General features: G+C 40.1%; 1 pseudogene; it reads left to right on the top strand.

The window, feature by feature from the left end:
• The first annotated feature begins 14,251 nt into the window (after positions 1-14,251).
• Positions 14,252-15,376, top strand: LOC147461748 (uncharacterized; annotated as a pseudogene).
• Positions 15,377-15,822: the final 446 nt, after the last annotated feature.

The following is a 15,822-nucleotide window of genomic DNA, read 5'->3' as shown; positions in this document are numbered from 1 at the left end:
GAGAGATAGAGAGAGAAGGGGAGGGTATGGGGAGATAAAGATGAGGGATGGAGGGAGAGAAGCGAGAGGGGAGGGGCGGATGTGAGAGAGAGAGAGAGAGAGAGAGAGACCGAAGAGGGGATGGGTTAGAGAGATCATGAGAGGGAGAGAGGGGGAGGGGGAGATAGAGAAGGGAAGGTCCAATTGTGTGTGTGTGTGTGTGTGTGTGTGTGTGAGAGAGAGAGAGAGAGAGAGAGAGAGAGAGAGAGAGAGGCGGGGAAGGAGAGGGGCTGATAGAGAGAGAAGGGGTGAAGGGAGAGAGAGAGAGAGAGAGAGAGAGAGAGGGGGGGGGGGGGGGGGGGGAGAGGGTAGGGGCTGACACACACACACACACACATACACACAGAAGGAGGAGGAGTTTCTTGGCTACTCCACTAGAGGGAGGGGCGGCAATGGGCTATGGTTGTAGGATTAGGGGCGGCACATATGGTGGTAGTAAGTTAGCACCACTACTACCACCAGTGGTGGGCTAAGTTGGTGGTGGCAATGGGTGCTAAGGGGCGGCAATGGGAGGTAGTGGTGGTGGGATGAAAAAAAAAAAAAAAAGAAGCTCGCTCCGTTGAGCTCACTCCGTAACCACCCCCAGAGTGTGACAAAGCTAACAATAGGTTTTTTTTTTAACTTGCAGTCCTCCAACACAATATTGTGATTGACGAAGGTTCACCTGAGATTGTTGGTACAAAGGATTTTCAAGCTACTTAACCTTTCAAGATTGAGGTTGGCAAAGTTTCACCTGAGACTGTTGGAATAAATGATTTTCAAGAAATCAAACCTTCTGAGGGAGAGTCTATGGATTTCTATAGCAACCAGAGAGTTCTTGAAGAAGTTGAAAAAATCTACAAGTTTCTGAAGTAGTTGACAAAAATCTACAAGTTCCTGAAGGTCAAACATTGTAGCCATTGGAGAAGAATTTGAAGAGTGATGCTATGGAAGTAGAAGATTGTATGGATTTCCATAGCAACCAGAGAGTTCTCAAAGAAGTTAACAAACATCTACAAGTTCCTGAAGGTCAACCATTGCAGTCATTGGAGAAAAATTTGAAGAGTGATGCTATGGGAGTATCAGGTGATGCAAGTTCCAAAACATATACAAGGTCAGAAGAAGAACCCATACAGAAAATTTTAGTAGCTCAAGATTTGGGAAGTGGGGTGCATGGTTATTTGGACCTTTCATCCAATGCTAACTATAATAGTGAGCTTGGGTGGATTTCTTTTGAGACAATGCTGGCACAAGTCCAAAAAATGAAGAGCTTAAAGTTTCAACATGAATATATTGTTTTACGACTAGGATGCATTGAGTTTTCAAAGACTCTACTTAGTAATTTCAATGTTAGGATATGGTCAGCTGCTAATAATACACATGTAATAGACATCATCAAGATTCTAGAGAAGAAGGTTGGAGAAAAGTTTCCATTCTTTATGTTTTGGGGACAAATCCAATGTCAATCATGTGAAGAATCAAGAATCACTCGCCTAGATAATCGAGGAGTAGAAGCACTTTTCGAACCGTTGGCTATTACATCAACAAAATTTGGGATTGATGCAAAAAGAATGCTTCTAGTAGATGACACACCATTAAAGGCATGTGTTAATCCTGCATTGAATTGTATTTTTTTGCCATCATTCAATGTTGATGAGGAGGATAATATCTTGCTTGGGGATTTGCTGCCATATATTCAAGCTCTTCATCATGTCAATGACATTTGCACAATTACAAGCTCTTGTTTATATGGACAAGCTCTCATAGTGCAAGGACATGAAATTTATAATCATGTTCACAAGGTTGTTGCAGAGTGGCAAGAGAAAATTTTGGTTTGTGTAGGAAAAACTTACTCAACACGCAGACTATCAGAAGCTTTCCATCCTCATGACGATGAAAAAAGTGCAATATCTAGTAGTAGTGGCATGTCCACTCGAAGTTAGGACAAGAAAATCTTAATGGTTGATCAAGAAAAAGTGAGGCTTTTAAAGAGTATGAAACCTTTATCACACTTAAAAGGTATTGAAGAAATTACGCTTGCTCCAAAATTGGGATACAAGGAGCCTTCTATCAGAGTACATGAGGCCAAGAATTATATAAAACAATTAGAGATTCAGTATAATCTCAAATATATCTCCATTGAGGAGATGATTGAGCAGATTTTTGTAATATTATGGAATCTACAAAATCTCTTTATGTATTTTTCAGAGTGATTATGTAAATTTGTCTTTCAATGTTATATGTAACTTTTGACTTTGATGTTCCAAATGCTCAATTTTAGTTTATTCACAAATTCAAATGTTTGTTGTTTTACAATTCGTATCTATTGCACCGTCAAGGACAATCTCCATGGCCATAAGGCCATATGTTATGTTATGATCTTAGGGGATTTGCACTTTATAGTATCAACACTCCATGAACCTAACGCAATACATTGGCTTATGTTCTTCCACAAGATACTTACTGGGATTGTGGCTAATAGTAAGTGTCCTAAGATCCTAAGGTTTTTAACAAGGCACTTAAGATCTCTATAGAGATATCTTCAATAAAAATCATGAGCCTTTTAGGAAAATTAACATTCGTTTTACGTTCTTAAAGTGCCTTTATGTTATTTAGAAATGGTACCTTATGGCCTTTGGGTCATAGAGATCCATTTGTTCTTTGGCCACATTTTAACAAAGTATGTCCATATGAAGCCAGACTATTGGCACTGTATGATCCTACATATGGTCACACTAGTTTATCCACAAAAAACCTATGTGATCTTAAGGCCAAATATTGTTATATTAACTTCTACAAGAATTTTGTTAATTGTAGTCATAGGAAGCGATGTAATTTTCACCTATGTCATTAGCACCCTATGGCCATAAGGCCATAAGTTGACATATGTTATTCCAAAAATAACTTACCTTGTGTGGCTTGGAATCAGAACCCTTTAGCCTTAATATTATGGGAGGCCATCTCTAAGCTATATAATGAAAAGCATAGCCTCTTAATTGCAAACTAGAAATAAGGCCTAACTCATTTGGGCCACACTTAGGCTCCATCTATTGACAGAGGTAAAGGAGGATCTTAGACTTTCAAGGAACATAAAAATATTTGAAAATCTTACAAAGAATTTATGTCATTTGGAATCACAAAACCCTATTATCCTAGGTCCATAGGAAGACAACATATCCACACCATATGGTACCATAACGCTATGAGCTTGAGGCCATAAGACAAAAAGGTGCTCTGATGAGAACTCACTTATGACCTCAAGATACTAAGTCTTCTGTTATTGATTTTTTGATGTCATTTCTGGGCGTGTTTTGAATTGTTTTTTCTATTATACTTTCATAAATTAGAAGAGTTTATTCTCATATTACATCAAGTATCTCCTTCAAAGTGGAACAATGGTTTGATAAGCCATCAAGAAGAGGATGGAGTCTAGGAGGGCCTCTTTATATGCCATGAGACTATGTAGGTGATTAACATTTTGACAAATAGATGCATGCCATGTGTGCAAGAATGGTGGGTGTGTAAGAGAGGTGTAAGATTGGTCAAAGGATACACTTTTTTTCCCAAAAAAGGGGGTGGAAAACTTTATGATCTTTGGTCTTCCATAACTCTTACATACGATATTCGATATGAGCAGAGATTATTGATCTTAAATCTACACGCCAAGCTCTTTCCATAGATATATTACATGATATGCTTTTGCTCGCTAGATTTTAAATTTCATTCTGGGGAGAAAATTCAAATTTAAATAAACTATCCGTTTTACCTATTTGAATTCAAAAGTTGTCCTTTGATTGCTTGCTTAATACTAAAGGTTTGACTCCCTTAAACTGCCAAATAAAGAGGCCCTCTTAGACTCCATTCTCTTCCTAATGCTACCAACTTCTTTCAAACAAAAGAAAAAATCTCAATTAAAAAATAGCTTCAAAAAATGGTTAAATTTTGGATTGATGAAGTGAATCCTATGTGAGGACACATCTCTCACTTAAGTAACATTCATAATATAATTGTTTGATGTTCCCATCATTTTATTCTTAGTACTTTTTTTATTTGAGGTGATGAAAACTACCAAAATAATGTTGACAATTGATAGTGCTACCAAAATGGTGTTTGTTGAACACCCTCTATCTTGGAGATACTATACTTCTTAGCACTTGTTTTATTTGAGGTGATGAAAACTACCAAAATGATGTTGACAGCTGATAGTGCTACCAAAATGGTGTTTGTTGAACACCCTCTATCTTGGAGATACTATACTTCTTGCACTTCGTACTTTGTTGTACATGAAATAGAGACTATAAATTTTATAAAATGAGTTGTTGGAAATCTTTGTGCACAACCCATAGTTGGTGTAATCAATTCATAGGCTTCTTATTAGTCACATCAATGGTGTTTTAAAACACCTCCTTTTTTGAGACACTATCACTACAAGTTTTAAAGCATATATTGAAGTTTTGAGAGACAATATCCACCAGAAGCTTTGTTGAAATATTAAAGCATATATTGATGAAATGTGTCATGTTAATATAAATGCCTTGGCACAAACATGTATTCTTTGACACTAATGACACTATAGGTTCCATATATGACAAGCTATGGTCTTTGGGCCATAGGATACTCCAAATATTAACAAATGATAATTTAGATGTTGTACATAATATAGTGTAGTTGATAGTGGATAGTGTTCTAAAATTGGGACTAGCTATTTTTTGTACTTGTGATTAAGGTGACAAATTTTATGGTAAGATTTGTTGGTGCTCTTTGTGTCTAGATATTATATTTTTGGTTGGAATAATCAATATATGTGTTGCTTAGTAGAATTCATATTTATGAGCTTTGATATTTTTTTAAAGAGTTTCTTTGATACAAATCCTTTTGCAAAAATCTATATCAGCATCAGAGTCTCCTTTCACAGAAGACTCAACAGTGGCTGCATTTGTAGTGGAACCATCATTTACAGTGGAACCACCCTCTTTCTTCTTAGCCTCTTTGGCCTTCAACTTAGGACACTGCTTGATCAAGTGATCATTAGCATTACAATAATGGCAACGCATCTTCTTTCTGCCCTTATCACCAAAATTTCTAGACAAATTGTTGCCAGCAGAAGCATTAGGAACAGAAGTTTTGCCACTCGCAGCAGAACCATAAGAAGTGGCTGCATTGATGTTACCACCCTTTCTTTGAGAAGCAATAAAAGCCTGTTCAACTGCATGCTACCTAGTCCTATTTTTTCTAAAAAGTGACTCTTGCATAGCAATGTGCATAATGCATCAAACTTGACAACTTCAGGATTTCCTTGGGTCATTAATCTCCAAGTACTAGCAAAAGTCTGGTAAGAATTTGGTAAGGCATCAAGAACAATCGACACAAGGGAGCTGTCTAAAATGACTTCCACCTATAGAAATAAGATTCTCATTGATATCCTTGACACCAGCAAGGAAAGTGTCCATCTCATCTTCCTCATGCATAATCTTTAATTCTAGCTCTTTACACAGCAAAGCAATTTTAGCCTCATTGCAGCTTGCATAAAGACCTGCTAGAATATCCCAATCCTATTTTGCAGATTTTGCTAAATGAATGTGAGGAGTAATGGTGCACTTCACAGACAACACAACCAATGCATGAGCCTGCGCATCCTTTACATCCCAATGAGCTTGTTCTGTGATAGGCAAAACAAGTCTAATAGCAACAATCCTTGGAGCAAGACTTGCAAAATTCTCAACATCGCCTACATCCTCAAAACGAGGACGTACATCAATGCCCTGTACAATATTCTAGACGCCCTTTGACACAAGAATATAGTGCATCATGTAAGCCCACATAGGGTAATTGTCCCCATCTAATTTTTCCTCAGCAGCAAACATCTTGAGCACATCTGTGTTGTTGTCAACCATTGAAAATGTCTGCACCTAATGTGAAAACTGTCTGAAATGAGGAGAAACTGAGTGAGACCAGCACACGCTCTATAGCACAACCCGCAATATACTATATAGGACCTGTTATGCAGAAAACAACAGTGAAAAAAATTTTACACTAAATAAAAAATTTCCTGTGCAGACCTGCTTATAGTGGAAACGGAGCCTGAAATGAGCCCGAATTAGAAATATGAGCAGACTAAACTCTACAAGCTCATCCAATTTTTTGTCGACCTGCAAAATCTCACCAAAGCTCACTAAAATCGGAGAAAGCAAGCAAGCGTGTGATGGAGTTGTTGGCGACTAAGCCCGGGAGGATGCAACCTGCTCTGATACCAATTGTTGGATTAGGGTTGCAGAGAAATGCACACGGCTTGGAGAGATGAAGGAAGATCAAGGCACACAATAGAGAGTGTATTACATAGTGTGTAATGGAAAGATAGATAGCCCTAGAGTGATGGGCGTATATACAATGCACGGGGGGAAAAACCTCCTAAGGAGGGAAAAAATGCCCCAGCGGTCCTAGTGTGTTCACACACATCACTACCACATGTATATGGTTACATTTTTCATGACATGTTAATTAAGTATATGGTTACATTTTTCATGCCAAGTTAATTAAGTATTATGGTTATGTCGCTACCGCTAATTAAGTTCACCCTCTATGTTCTCAAAGTAGTCTCACAAAAATGCTCACTCTAGTTCTCCTAGTTCCGCTATTCTCAAAGTTCAAAGGCCATTTCCATTACATTGGTATCAGAGCTATTGGTTTATCTTTTCTTGCTTAAGAAGAGAGGTCCTTAAGTTGTCCATGAAAGGTTGGGCATGTTCATTGCAATAGGGTAAGTGGGACAGGATCTATTATCTTGGTTGAGAAGGATTTAGTTTGAGGTACATCGTTGGGAACTATAGTCTTAATAATGGAGACTCTCGGGGCTTGCCTTTGGCTTAACCATTATTGAGCTGTAACCAAGCTCAACAGGAACCATAATAAACCAAGCAATATTAGACCCTCTCCACTAGTCTTTTTAATCAACAGTGTCTAACCACAGGTGTGGCTACTTGAGAACTAATTTTCAACGTTCAGAAGAGTAGCAACTAGGTTTTTGAGGGTACCAAAGCACAAAGTAATCTATACATAAGTTTAATTAGCATGGATGACAATAACCAAGAGAGTAGAATGAACATTGATAACTTTGATTTTGCACATGAAGATGCTAATGATATTTTCAAAGGTAAATAAGAGTAGAAACTAAGGTTTTTGAGGACACCAAAGCACAAAGTAATCTATACATAAGTTTAATTAGCATGGATGACAATAACCAAGAGAGTAGAATGAACATTGATAACTTTGATTTTGCACATGAAGGTGCTAATGATGATGCCCCCATGTTTGTCAATTATCTTGTTACTAGGTTGCAGCAAGCTATGGGCAACCTTACTTTACAAGCCAAAGTTACTCAACAAATTTGTGCTTATGGGATTTCCCTTCCTCTCCAAGAGGACAGAGAGATTAGGAGGCCTCTTGATGAGACTCCCAAAAGAAGACTCTCTCCCACAAGAGAGGATGAATCCAAATAACGAGAAATAAGCGAATCCCTAAGTTCCTCTGAAGATGTGGCTCCACGAAGACGGCGGTCTAGACAATCGCCAACCCCTCCCAAGAGGAAACGGTCAACCCATTGTCCTTCTCGTTGTCACTCCAAAAGGGAAGCGAGGAAACAAAGGAAGAAAAGGGTAAGAAAGAAGTCACCCTCTTCTCCTTCTTCTTCACCTTCCTCCTCTTTTGACAAAAGCAATAGCTATTCTTCTATAGAATACAAGAGGAGAGGACATCACAAATCTTACCCTGGATGGAGAAGGTCCTAAAATCCCAAGAAGTTCAAAGAGGGAGAAAAGAGTATCTCTTTTCTCACCTATGATGGCACCTTTGGTGCTATCGACAAAGTACAGTGGCCTTCATCCAAGAATTTGATGCGGCCTTTGGAGACGAGGGATTCACAAAGTCCTCTAAGCTACGTCATGTAGCTATGCACTTCCAAAAAGTTTGCTTGTCAATGGTGGGGTAGCCTTTGTGGAAACGATGAGGCCCCAAAGACATGGAAAACTCTATGAGTTTCCATCATAAAGCAATCCCTTGCAAGTGATGCAAAGGACAAAGTGCATACCAAATGGTAGATCTTGAAGCTAGTCTCCAATGAGTCTATCCACAAATACGTGGAAAAGTTTTGGGATTTACATCTCAAGGCTACTGTCTTTCAAAAGATAGACTTCACCAAGCAAAAGCAACAATTCTGTGTGGGATTACTTGAAGACATGGTCGAGTCCGTCAACTCCCAACGGCCTGGTTCTATCATTGAAATAATCCACCACACTATGATGGTTGCTTCGCGCATCAATTTACAAGAAGGGGCTAGAAGGAATGCCAAGCCCATGGAAAGCAAAGACAAAAGTGATACAAAGGGGAAAACCAATGTCCAAAATTCTTCCCAAGGCAATTTTAACGAAAGGAACAACACCGATCGGTCCAAGGAGAAGGGAGTTTACAAAGGTAAAAATAAACTCTCTCTTGAAGAGCTTGAAGCTTTTCGCAAGGACCAAAATTGTTTTTCTTGTGGGGAGCAAGGACATGGCTATCGCTCTTGCCCCAAGAGAAATGCGTGCAATGACACTCCTACAGCTTCCACTATCAAAGCTCCAAAAGATAATGTTCATTGTTGCAAAGATCACTTCTCTCCTATGCTTGGGCCTAGGTAAGGGAGCATGATGCTTTTGTCTTGTTTGACTGTGGATCTACTCACAACTTCATATCAATGGATTTGGCCACTAAGTTGGTCATTCAAGATTTTGAGATGGGAGATACTGTAACTATTGATGCATCTTTCAAGGGACAACAAGCCTCCATTACTCCCTTGATTGGCAAGTTGAGGCTTCATGTCCAAAGCTACGTCAACAAAGAAGACTTTTTCATCTCTCATCTCCCCAACATGAGGATGTTATCCTAGGGGCACCATGGTTCAACCGCATGGCTGCCAACATGAAGTTCCATGAAAGGAGAATCTACTTCACCTATAGGGAAAAGAGCATTCATATAGATGCTAGTGAGTCTGGCCGTACTATACCACTTGTAAATCATCCTGCTTTTGATAAATCAATGAAAAGCTTAGTTCCTACGTACATGATTTTTGCCAAAGAGTCCCTAAAAGGTCCTAATGCTTCATCAAATGTAAATGGTAGGAATCAAGAAGAGTTGGACTTGTCTAATTTTCTAAATGGATTCCAAGATGCGTTCATCGATGATATCCCTAAGGACTTACCTCCAAAACGAGGGGATGATGACCATCAAATTGAGCTCCTATCATGGATCTCACCGCCTAACAAGCCTCCTTATCGAGTTTCCCAAGTTCAACAAGAGGAGATCATGAGGCAAGTACAAGAATTGGTAGACAAAAGGATGGTGAGTCCTAGCTCCTCTCCCTTTTGTTCTCCATTCCTTTTAGTGCAAAAGAAAGATGGTACATACCATATGTGTGTGGACTATCGAGCACTAAACCATATCACTATCAAAAAAAAAATTATCGTACCTCGGGTAGAAGATCTATTTGATAAGCTACAAGGCTCTACCTACTTCAGTAGGATTGACCTTAAAGGTGGCTATCACCAAATAAGGATAGTGAATGAAGATATCCTAAAGACCACACTTTGTACAACATTTTGTCTTTATGAATATCTAGTCATGCCTTTTGGCTTGACTAATGCAGCCACTTTCAATCATTTAATGGAGAAAATCTTTAGACCCTATTGCAAATTCATTGGAGTGTTCTTTGATGATATCATCATCTAGTCCAAGTCCTTGGAGGAACACAAGCAACATCTCCAAGTGATTTTTCAAACATTGAGGGAGAACAAGCTTTTTATCAATCAAAAGAAAAGCAAATATTTCTTCAAGAGATTCAATACTTAGGTCATATTATCTCTCATTAAGGTATCCGTATGGATCCATCAAAATTGGAGGTAATAAAAGCATGGCTTAATCCAAGGAATCTACATGAGCTAAGAAGCTTTATTGGTATGTGTGCATACTATAGATGCTTCATAGCAAAATTCACTCAAATAGTAGGACCATTACATGACTTAACAAAGAATAACGTTAAGTACCCATGGACTGCTCATGAGAAAAATTCTTTTGACAAGCTCAAAGAGAAGCTTACCTCCCAACCAGTCCTTATGCTTCCGGATCTCTCAAATCCATTTGAGGTCCAATGTGATGCTTGTGGTGATTTCCTTAGAGCAGTCTTGCTTCAAGAAGGGCATGCCATAGCATATGAGAGGTGAAGGCTCAATGCTGATAAACAAGTCTTGGACATATACGAGAAAGAGCTTTTAGCTTCTCTACATGCCCTAGACACATGGAAGTACTATCTATTGGGGCCTCCATTTATTTTACAAACAAACCACCAAAGTCTCAAGTACTTCATGACACAAACCAAGCTTTCTGACAAACAAATGAGATGGGAATTTTTTTTTTTCAAATTTATTTTCATATTGCTTACATTGATGGTAATCACAATCAACTGACTGATGCACTTTCACGATGACCAAGAGTTAATGCGGTGTCTATACCAACTCACAATAATCTATCTTCTATGATAGATGAATATGCTAAGTTGACCCTGACTTTAAAGACATAATGTTAGCCCTTTCTTTGGGGAAGAAAGAGGAACCATTCACCTTGCAGGATTGTTATCTTCTCCATGGAAATAGGCTATGTGCTACCCACTCCCTTCGTGAAAAATTCATGTATGAATCCCATGATCCTCCCCATGCGGGGCATAGAGGCATTCAACCTACTCTTTGAGGAGTAGAAATGTACTTCTATTGGCCTACCATGAAAGTGGACATACAAGAGTATGTTTTAAAATGTGTAGTATGCCAAAAGACTAGGTATGATAGATGAAAATACCCTGGATTACTCTAGCCATTTCCAATCCCAAACTCACCATGGGAGAGTATATCCATGGATTTTTCAATAGTCGATAGGTTTAGCAAGCAAGCACACTTTATTCCTGTCAAGAAGATTATTAAGGCACACCATATGGCAACTCTCTTCATATCTCAGATTTTCAAACACCATGGACTGCCAACATACATCGTGTCGGATAGAGATCCTAAAATGATTAGTAATTTTTGGAAAGGTCTCTTTGAAAATCTAGGTACAAGATTGAATTTCTCTTTGGCCTACCACCCACAAACGGATGACCAAAGTGAGATAGCCAATCTTACAATACTTGATCTACTAAAGACTTATATTATAAAAGTAGATCAATTCTCACAATGGGAAAAGTACTTACCCCTTGTAGAGTATGCGTACAATAATACTGTCCATATGTCTATGGAAAAAGCATCTTTTGAAATCATAGAGGGAAGACCTAAAAGTCCCTTGTTACTAAAAGTACATGGGAAGATCTTAAAAACTAATATCTAACACTCCCAAATGATTTTCTCATGTTAAAATGGTCATTTAATATGGGGAAGTACCAGGGAAGTAAAAGCTAGAATACTGGGTAAGGCTGTCAGACCGGTCTCTATTAGGGATCCAAAGGGGGAAGATCCTGTAAAAGAGCAATTGCTTCAATGGGACTTAAAACTCCTAAGGTTCAGCTCCAAATTAAGACTTCCATAGGCTAAGGTTCCAAAAATTAACTCTTTTATCCAATGGCCAAAGCAAGGGGAAAATTGGATGGTCATGGGAAGACTAAACTAGGAAGGAGGGGGCAAGCCCTTATTGTAGGGGATGAGAGAGAAACACACACACACACACACACACAAAGGGAATATTGGACACATGTCAGGCTCCTAGGCCAGTTGTCCCCAACCTCCCCTCAAATCCTATTGGATGGCCATAGAGGTGGACCAACGAGAATTAGGCTAGAGTAAAATTAGTCTAATCAATTTAAAAATTCTTGATAATAGAACCAATAGAAATTAAGCTCCCTAGAAGACTATTGGACAGTCTACCAAGGGGTCCAATGAGCATTCAACAACCCAATGGCTTGCCTGATTCCTATTGACTAGAAGACTAAGAGGTACAATAAGAGTTTAATTGAATTATTTAATTACCTAAAGCTCTCATGGAAGGGGAAAGGGGGACACATGTCACAACGCTAGCATTTATGCTTGTAAATTGTCATTGGCTAAGCTTTGCAAGAACCAATAGGATGCCAGCATGAGAAATTAACAAGAGGGGTCAACCAAGATGAGGAAAAAGGTTGCATTTTACTCTAACTCATTGCCAAACACACACACACACAACTCATGTGTGCAAGAAGAAATCCATCTCCTTCTCCAAGCATTGAGAAGTAGAGGCCTACACCAACAACTCTTGGCTATGGAATGCAAATCCAACCAAGAGCCAAGCTTCAATGGCATGCTCATCTCCTCTACCATGCTAATACTAAGGTATGCTATGCTATTAGAGTGATTATGTGAGGAGAATACTTCTTTATCGTAAGATACCTCTTCTTCCTCTCAATCTATCCTCGTTCCCTGCTAGCTCTCACCATTTTTGAAGGTGTGTGAGGCCTTGGGGCTGAGGCTAGGGACACTAGGTGTAAATTGTTAAGTTTCTTTCTCAAATTAAGTACTCTCTCTATGCTCATTAGGAACTTGTTCTTAATGAAATGCTCACTATGTTATCAATTTCCTCTACACACAAGCTACTAGTGCATTAAATGTTACATGTTTCATGGCGGGTAGATGTACATCTTATGGCCTGCTACCATGCAATCAGAATATGATGCACTTATAGAAAATGACACATGGACTTTATGTGATTTGCCTCCTGGAAAAAAATCCATTGATACAAAGTGGGTTTATAAGTTGAAATGCAAGCTGGATGGTAAGATCGATCGCCATAAGGCTCACCTTTTTGCAAAGGGTTACGCATAGCAAAAGGGCATAGATTATGAAGAAACTTTTGCTCCCACTTGTTTTATGACTGTTGTTCATTTTCTATGTGCATTGACAGCTCATTTTGGTTGGGATGTACATCAATCAGACACTATTACTGCTTTCTTGAATGGTGACATATTTGAGGAAGTTTATGTAACGTAGCCTCACGGTTTTGTCAAGAAAGGACAAGAGGACAAAGTGTGCAGATATAAGTAGACTTTGTATGGGTTGAAGCAATCTCCTTGTGCTTGGTATGAGAAAGCTGACACTCATTTGGTCAAACAAGGCTTTTGTAACAGTCCAATAGAAAGCACATTGTATGTAGAGCCTGAGGGTGATGTACTTCTCATTGTTGTTCTTTATGTGGATGATATGTTCTTTATGTGGATGATGTACTTCTCAAGAGGGATTTCCGCTACCTTAGTGGCACTTTACATCTTGGCTTGTTTTATCCCAAGGGGGATCATTGCCGCCAGACTTACATGCTTTTTTGGACTCAGATTGGGCAAGTTGTTTCGACACGCGAGTGTCCACAAGTGTTTTTTGTTTCATGCTTGGAAGTTCATTATATCATGGTTGAGCAAGAAGCAACCTACTGTGGCCACTTCTAGTTGTGAGGCTGAGTAGAGGGCAGTCTTTATAGCTATGGTTGAGTGTGTATGGCTCAGATGCCTTATGGTTGATTTGGGTGTTGGACAGGACACTGCCAACACTATCTACATTGGCAGTCAAAGTGCATTGGCAACTGCAAGGAACCCAGTTTTTCATGATCGCACAAAGCACATCGAGGTGCTTTACCACTATGTCAGGGAGAGGCTCTTGGCAGGAAAGATCAGCTTGGCATATGTGCCAACACAGGACAACCTTGAAAACATTTTCACAAAGGCATGTCTCGTTTGAGAAGTTGGAAGATTTCCACAAAGCTTTGGGCTTACTCCCCTTTGTGGACTGATCATGTCCTCAGGGCATGGCACTTCCCTTTACTCATGTGCCAGCTCTTGTTCACCGCATAACTTCAGGGAGGATTTGTTACCATATACATGTGGTACTGATGTGTGTGATCACACTAGGACCTCCGGGGAATTTTTTCCCTCCTTACGAGGTTTTTTCCCCAGTGCATTGTATATGGGTATATGCATGCTAAGGTGGTACACTAGCTACTTGATTTTTGGGGGCTAGCCACTTCATGGTACTACCTAAGTTTGTAAGTGGTGGAGGTCACTTGTAGTACCAAATTTGAGAACATGGGGGGGGATTTTTTTCAATATATACATATTAGTGTCTTTTTTTAAAAAGTGAGTTTGAGTGGCTTGGGCCCCTTTGTAACAGCCGCGAGCGGGGGAATTATGACGCGGAGAGTTGGGTGCATGGAGCTATTTTTGCGCACCAAATGGGCTCAGTCCTCTCCACAGCACGTCAAGGAGCAGGTGGGGAAATCAAGGAAGGCACACATGCACAAGTCTCAGGAGCAAGAAGCCAGGCAGAAGGAGAGCAAGCCGGTGAGGAAGACACCACCCAGGCACGTCGTGCATGCTTCTCCAAACAAAAGAGCTGCATCCTCTACTTCTGAGGGGGAGGACCAAGACACACGCAGGGTGAAAAAGAGAAGGCCAAATCCTACTCATGCAACACCTGCCTGTAGAGGAGAGGCAAGCTCGTCGTTCCCGATCAGACCAAAACGCCACAACCCCGCTTCTCCTGCACCGATGTCTAGGTGGCAGCCTCCTCATGTCAACTTTGAGAGGAAGAGCCAGTTTTTCATGACAAAAGCAGAGGCCCATGAGGTTTACAAGCTTAATTGTGCTGGACAGGATCCTAGGCTCCTCAATGAGGAGGATTTTTCATATGAAGACAAGCTGCAAGTGTTTACTGAGGTGCCAAAGAGAGGCAACAAAGTCAAATGCAGGTTTGTTAAGAAGGAATTCTAGAGCAAATTCTACTCCATGTTCACTCCGGTGTACCAGGAGACTCCTGGGAACTATGGTATGGAGGTAACAAAGGCATTTGCTAGGGGTTTCCTCTATGAAAATTTGAGAGGGGCTGTGAATTGGGCAGCTTTTGCTGAGAGCATTGTAGCCAATATGGAATCTAGCAAGCTACAGCTAAAGAAACAGAGATGGGCAGCATTCCACTCTGCAAGTGCACCACAAAGCTCGCGGTGCATGACCATGGTTACGAATGTAGATGATGGGGATGCCAGCAGGGGTTCTGGCTTGCACAATGCGGCCAAATTTTCAAGGCTTGGAAATTTGTCTCTTCGTGAACTTGATGATGTTGGAATGGGTGTGGCACTCAACCAAGCAAAGGCATTAACGCAGTACCATGAAGCGTGTAAAAGACGAGATTCCATGCAGGCAAATGTGCATCAAAATGAGGGGGCAATGTCAATCATTAACAGTGTGACAATGCAGCTTGCTAAAGCCAAACATCGATTGAGAGAGATGCAATCATCTGCAGCGGACAGTGCTGATGTGGAAAGGGAGAAGGATTAGGTCTTAAAGCTCGAAATGACGCTAGAGACCTTGCAAGCTGAGGTGGAGGATGATGACTACAATGCAAAGTTACTTGAGATTACTAGGGAAATTGAGATGAATGAAGAAATTCTCCCCATAGTGAATGCTCGTGTCGATTTTGTAAATGCCATGCAACGTAGGAAAATCCTGGTTCATTTGCAGGTTCCACCCCCCAAAGTGCCACCACCTAATGCTGAGATATCGTAGGTGCCTGATAGCTGCAGTGCATGTGGCCTGCTCATGTACGACGAAGAGGAATTGGGGATATTCATACTCACCTGCAGACATGCTTACCACATATATTGTTTTGCCAACCTTGCTGGCAGTAAGAAGTTCACCTAACTCCTCCATCTCCTTTTGTTGTTTGTCTCGTGCTAGCTAGTGTTGTTCAGCTTCAGCTTTCAATCCATGCATTTGTTTTTGTA

This window comes from Adiantum capillus-veneris, chromosome 3 (assembly GCF_014529385.1).
Source record: "Adiantum capillus-veneris isolate H3 chromosome 3, ASM1452938v2, whole genome shotgun sequence".
Lineage (NCBI taxonomy): Eukaryota > Viridiplantae > Streptophyta > Polypodiopsida > Polypodiales > Pteridaceae > Adiantum > Adiantum capillus-veneris.
The sequence above is the reverse complement of the archived record's forward strand: the minus strand, read 5'-3'. Positions and strand labels throughout refer to the sequence as shown.